Genomic DNA, 5,796 nt, shown 5'->3' with positions numbered 1-5,796 from the left:
CCATTTACAAATGTTTTCTAAGAGTATCACGCATGAGTGAAAGCATATATGTGTACATGCATTTCTAGTAGCTGCATTTTAATAGGTTGATGTGTAAAAATATGTTTTACTCCTTCTTCATTGAGCACATTTTAATTAACTTCGATGGTCACAAAAATACAAATGTTTGTAAATTAAGAATATTTCAACCATTGACTGTATATGCGAAGTGAACCCTTTCCTCCACTCATTCGAAATAGTAGGCGCCGTGGTCTCCAAGAAGCCATAATCCTAGACTTATTGAGAAATAAACACCTTTTATATTGTATTTTTAAAAAATAAACATTAATGCTCTACTACTAGTTCTTGGTAATCCAATTTTTTTCCCATGTTTATTTTTTCAGTAAAGCAAATTATTCAAGTTATAAACTGACCAATCAGATGCCTCAATAAAAATAGGTGGACTTACTATACGTCTAACATTTGAAATATTTGATTATGGTTGTGTCTGAATTCCTTCAATACTCACTACTTAGTGCAATATTTAATGAAGCTGTGCGAATCTATATTTTCAAAATCTAGTGTCTTAGAAATTTCCTATAAGACTCTGCGAAAAACATTTGTGCACTACATTGGCAAATATAGATTACAATGAATTGGGTTTGAACAATTTTCATGTAAAAATAAAGTCTTCAGAACAAGGTAGATCATAACTACTCTTTGTAAAATATTCATATTTATAAGGTTTTTACTTCAAGAAATTCGCTAGGTAACATTAACCATTAATAAAAAAGTAAGTATGCTGCCCGAATTGCTTCTAACATCCATGGCACTATAGAGTCCAGCAGTACTGTAGATAGCTTTTTTAGTAGTTAGGGAGTAGTGAGGGAATTATCAGATTCTCCCAAGCCTGTTTACAAGTGGTAAGGATGTAGACTCCCAACAAGATCACTCCTGATTGGTGAGTGGTTGCCATAGAAGCAATGACTCGGACCAATTTGGACAAATGACTGCTTACTGGTGTTGTCTTGTTTCAACATGGTGGCTTCTTTTTCTCGAAAAAGAATGCTGACTGAATTGACTTCATTTTGCTGGAGCCAGAAGTGAACCATTTTCTACAGGTGATGTCATACTCACTCAGTCCAGTTTTTTTTTTTTAAACTTGTCCTGTCAAGCACCTTAGCAAACAGATGAGAGCTTAAGGCCTCTTGCTCTAGACATATTTTACTGTTACAATAGGGGATTATGAATCTAAGGACACACGGGGGGGATATTTGTATAAACCCTTTTGTTTTTAAGGCTACTACTCAGTCCATTTCTTTCCTTTTTTTGTTGTTATTTTACTTGTCCTGTCAAGCACCTTAGCAAACAGACGCAAACCCAAAGCCTCTTGTTTTTGGATAGATTTTACCATTACAATAGTGGGTTATGAATCTTAGGACACACGAGGGGTATATTTGAATAAACCCCTTTTGTATTTAAGGCTATTACTTGGCCTAGTTCTTTTATACAGTTTATGATTCCAACAGTGAAACACTAAAGGTTTGATGGATTAACAATTCACTTTGCATGGCCATCTCTTAAGCAATTAATAACTAGCACAGAAACATAATAACGGTAGATGTACAGTCCTTTTGAGAAGTCAGCTAAATGAAGTAAAAAATGTGATGTGTACAGAACATGTGAGGGGAAAAGACTGATCACAAATTAAACCAGGAGGTGAGAGCTGGGTGATGGGTACCTGTTTGTGTAGGTCTGCTTGAAATGGGTTTCTACTTGGCACAAAGCCTCAGTCCTGTTTCCTTCTGTTCTTTTTATAAGCTGAATACAGCCAAGCAAAGCTCACATGCACTAATACAAAGACACCTCGCCACTGTGCGAAAGCCTGCTCTGCATTGCCTGTGCGGTCTTCCTGGTCCTGCATTCAAATGCATATCAGGCCATTGTTCCCTGTGCCAGGGTCTTAAATACATTTCTAATGGAACAAGTTTCATCTGAAAGGTATGGGAGACAACACCCCATATTTTCATTAAAAATAGAAAGAAAAGCTTTCATTCCATCCCACACTTTCACATCAAAGGTGTCTTATTCTAATCTGTTACCATGAAATTTCCCTAAATGGTAAAAACCCACTTCCTTGTTGCTAAGGAGAGATGAGGTTCAGGCTATTTTAACTATCTTTTCCCATCCTGTGTTCAATCCACCCTTCGTTTGGTTCCAATTCAATTAAGGCTCAATTACAGCTCCAGCCAACGCACTTTCTTGTTTATCTTTGGAGTTTCGTCATACCCTCAATGCTTCGCTTCGCTCTCGCCTACTGATCAGCACTGTGAAAACAGAGCTGGCAAAACTTTTGTCTCGAACTTGCAAACACAGAGGTTTCTACGCATAACATCTTCACGTTGCACACTCCGGAAAAGATGGTATTATTTGTTTGCTCCAGCGCCTACAAAAAAGAAAATACACACATGCACACACAGGATAGACAACCACATATGAGTTCCCACTGACAGTGACCAATTTAATTTCATGCTCTAAACATCTGCATCCGTGTCAGACAAAGAAGCGAGGCAGAGGCCTCATTGATCCAGTGGGTCTTGGACCAGCTGCCAACAGGGCATAGCACTGATGAATATTAATTAGGAGCCTATTATTATGCATGGCAATTTTTAGAGTCGTCTAGACGTGACAGAGTGCCTGCGGTTTCAGGTCAGGAAGTCAGCAAACTACTGCCAGTCTTTTCCTAACGCTGCCTGATAAAGTTTAATTTGTGAGTTTGTGAGACTTTGTGCAATTGAATTTACACGACAGTATCCGTTGGAGGATTTTTTTGCCCTCGGGAAGTGGTCTGATCCAAGATTATTGAGAGGGATGTGTGAAGAAGGCATAGCACTCACTGGGATGACAACTAAAATCTTTACAGGATGAAATGACAATCTAATGTTACCAAATCTGCATAAAATCCCTCTTAAGGGCCACCGCCCTAACTGCAACAAAACCTGTAAAACAAGAGTTTTTCTATGTTAATTTACAAACCAGCGCAAATATGTAAAAATGGTAAAGATATATATATATATTAAAAAAAGTGAATTGTGCTTTAAAGTCAATAAAAGTAGTTCAAGCAAAGCTACATAGATCACCACATGTTAAAATATCCTCCCACACACAGTGACACCCGTATAGACCTCTGCTCTGTCTAACTATGAACTCGCCAGCCCACATTTAATCAAGTCAGTCAGTGACTTAGTGAAATTGCATTAGCTACACTTTCCTGAGTTTGATGAGAAATGGTCTGATCCTGTGATGAATTCCAGCCATGCCATTATTTAGGCAGAGGAAGAATGAACTTGCGATGCCTTCTTTAACACACTTCAGTGTGCTCTGAGACCATTGTGTCTGTGCACGTCTGACTAATGCAAAGAGGGTGAGACATGAAAACCACACACGGGCAAAGGTGTGACTGTGATTCTAAAAGTACAACTGGTCACAATCTGGTGTGTGTCCACTTGCATAAGAAAAAAAATGACACAAACATCTACAGATCTCATCCAAGATGAACTGTAAGATTTGGAGGATTTGACTGAGCCTCTACCAACTGTTGGTGGTGGATAATAGGGCTATAAGAAAATATCGATTCAGTAAAATATTGTAATATTTTATTTGGCGATACTTCTATCAATGTAAAAAACTACCAAACTGATATCTAATAATTTATTATTAGGGAAACATGTATTTCAATCTTACTTTTGTTTTCCATTCACATATTTCCTAAATTAACAAATGAAGGGTGTGAATATGGTTTAATAAGTGCGCTGTTATAAAGCCTCACCTAGTTTTATTTTACTTTAATTTAATTTGGTGGTACAAGAGTAAAAAAACCATATGGTATTTAACTTTGGCAGGTCCTTTTTAGCATAGACAACTTAAGTTCTTGAGGGTTAGTGTTGTCATAATAGCCTGACAGATGCAAATTACATTAAGTTAAATCCCAATGTGTACCATGGTGACACTTTTAATAATTAATCCAACTTAATTCACACCTACATGTATTTATACAATCATTTATTTATGCGCTTTATTCTCAGTTGGTCTGGTCTTATGGCTGGTGAAGCAGCATACACCATCCCATCAAATTAATTTTAATAATAGAAGCCTCTCATTAAGATCCAATCAGACATGACGACGATCCGAGCAGAATAAGATGCTTGGGACTGACCAGATTCATGAATTATTGACTAGAAAACTGATCCTATTAGATCAGCAGGTTTAGGCTCTGTGAATATGCTGCTCAATCCCAGTCTATTTTTTTGCAAGCATGCACATTCATTTGAATGTGTTGGAATTGAACACAAAGATTATGACCTGATTTGATCAATCCTAGACTAATCTCCATGGAGCAATAGTAACAGACAAATAAGACCATTGAGGGTTAAAATTGGATTTTCCTAAATATTCTTTACTTTTTAAACAACTGGCCGTGTAATCTCGTGAACAGCTGAGTAAGGCCCAGGCTCAGTCAAGGACAACTACCGGTCCTTATTTATACAATGGCCCACGGCTGCTACGCTTTCTTTCAAGGAAAACGTTAAATTACAGTTGTCAACTAGAAAATTGGATAATAATTTTTTCATCCACCCATTCACTTGTTTTTTTTGTCACTGTCGTGAACCTGTCATAGTCCGAAAGAAATCCACAAACCTCTTTTTTCAACCAGCTGCTCCTTGATGGCATGGAAGTTATAGACTCAGAGGGCGCCGTGTCTGCCCCAGAATACTCTAGTGAAGACTTTCCCAAACTCCTACCTTTGGGAGATGTCTGGACAGATCGGTGATCTAATGTTAAAAACGAACTGAACTGGCTCCCGCCAAACCTCGACAGGATGACCAATCACCATAGTCCTAAGAGACAACTAACTCTCTTTAGAAATGAGTTATTTAGGACAGTATTTATGACCTCCTTCTTTAGGTCACTACTAAGTGCCATAACTGAGAGCTGCAATGTAAACCAGCCAGCCAAATGACAGCTTCACCTTTTCACTTCCCTCTCTGTCTACTAAGACAGACCAGTGCAGACCAGGCCTTATCAAACATGTCCCCTATTCACCTGTCAATCTCCAACACCACATAACCTTCAGAAGCAAAGATGCAATCATGATCTGAGCAAACTGGAAATTCTGTCGATAAAGGTTATGAGCAGACTCTCTGATAAAGTCCAGCCTGATGGACGTTAGGACTCCGTAAAAGCAGGTGTTTATTACTGCAAGCACCAATGATCTAAACAAGGTTCTAACTCTAGTTGCAAGGACCTGATAAAATGATATTTTTGTGCACTTTTAACAATACTTGCAAGGACCACACCTCTATGGACGTCTTTAAATTGATATCAACACATCAGAAAGAAAGCGTTCCACAATGATACAGCATAGATTCACAGAGCATAGATTAGGACTATGAAGAGAACTGGAGTCCCCAAAAAAGTTATATGAATTAGTTCTAGTTGAATTACTACAGAAAAAAAGTTACTGGTACATCATTATATTTAAACATGTATTTTCACAGGGTTAACTTATGATAGCACATAAGTACCTATATGCTTCAATATTGTGCCATTTTAGGCTAACAGTTCTTTGTATATGTCCTCAACTATGAGAAAAATGCCAAAAGAAGATGTTAAAAACACCTAAAACGCTATTGTCATTGGAGTTCTGAAAGTACTTAAATGACCATCATTTGACAAATTATTGTTATTTTTCATTTTTTTCTGACCTAAAAACACTTTTATAACAATAAACATTTTTTTTGGGGGGGGGGGTGTTCT

General features: G+C 37.6%; 1 protein-coding gene across 1 annotated transcript in view; it reads right to left on the bottom strand.

The window, feature by feature from the left end:
* Window positions 1–5,796, bottom strand: part of exoc4 (exocyst complex component 4) — a 143,182-nt gene that overhangs the window by 93,865 nt on the left and 43,521 nt on the right. The window lies entirely within an intron of this gene.

The sequence above is a fragment of the Oryzias melastigma genome, linkage group LG23 (genome assembly GCF_002922805.2).
Source record: "Oryzias melastigma strain HK-1 linkage group LG23, ASM292280v2, whole genome shotgun sequence".
NCBI classification, from domain to species: Eukaryota; Metazoa; Chordata; class Actinopteri; order Beloniformes; family Adrianichthyidae; genus Oryzias; species Oryzias melastigma.
Note: the sequence above shows the minus strand (reverse complement) of the source record. Positions and strands in the feature narration are given on the sequence as shown.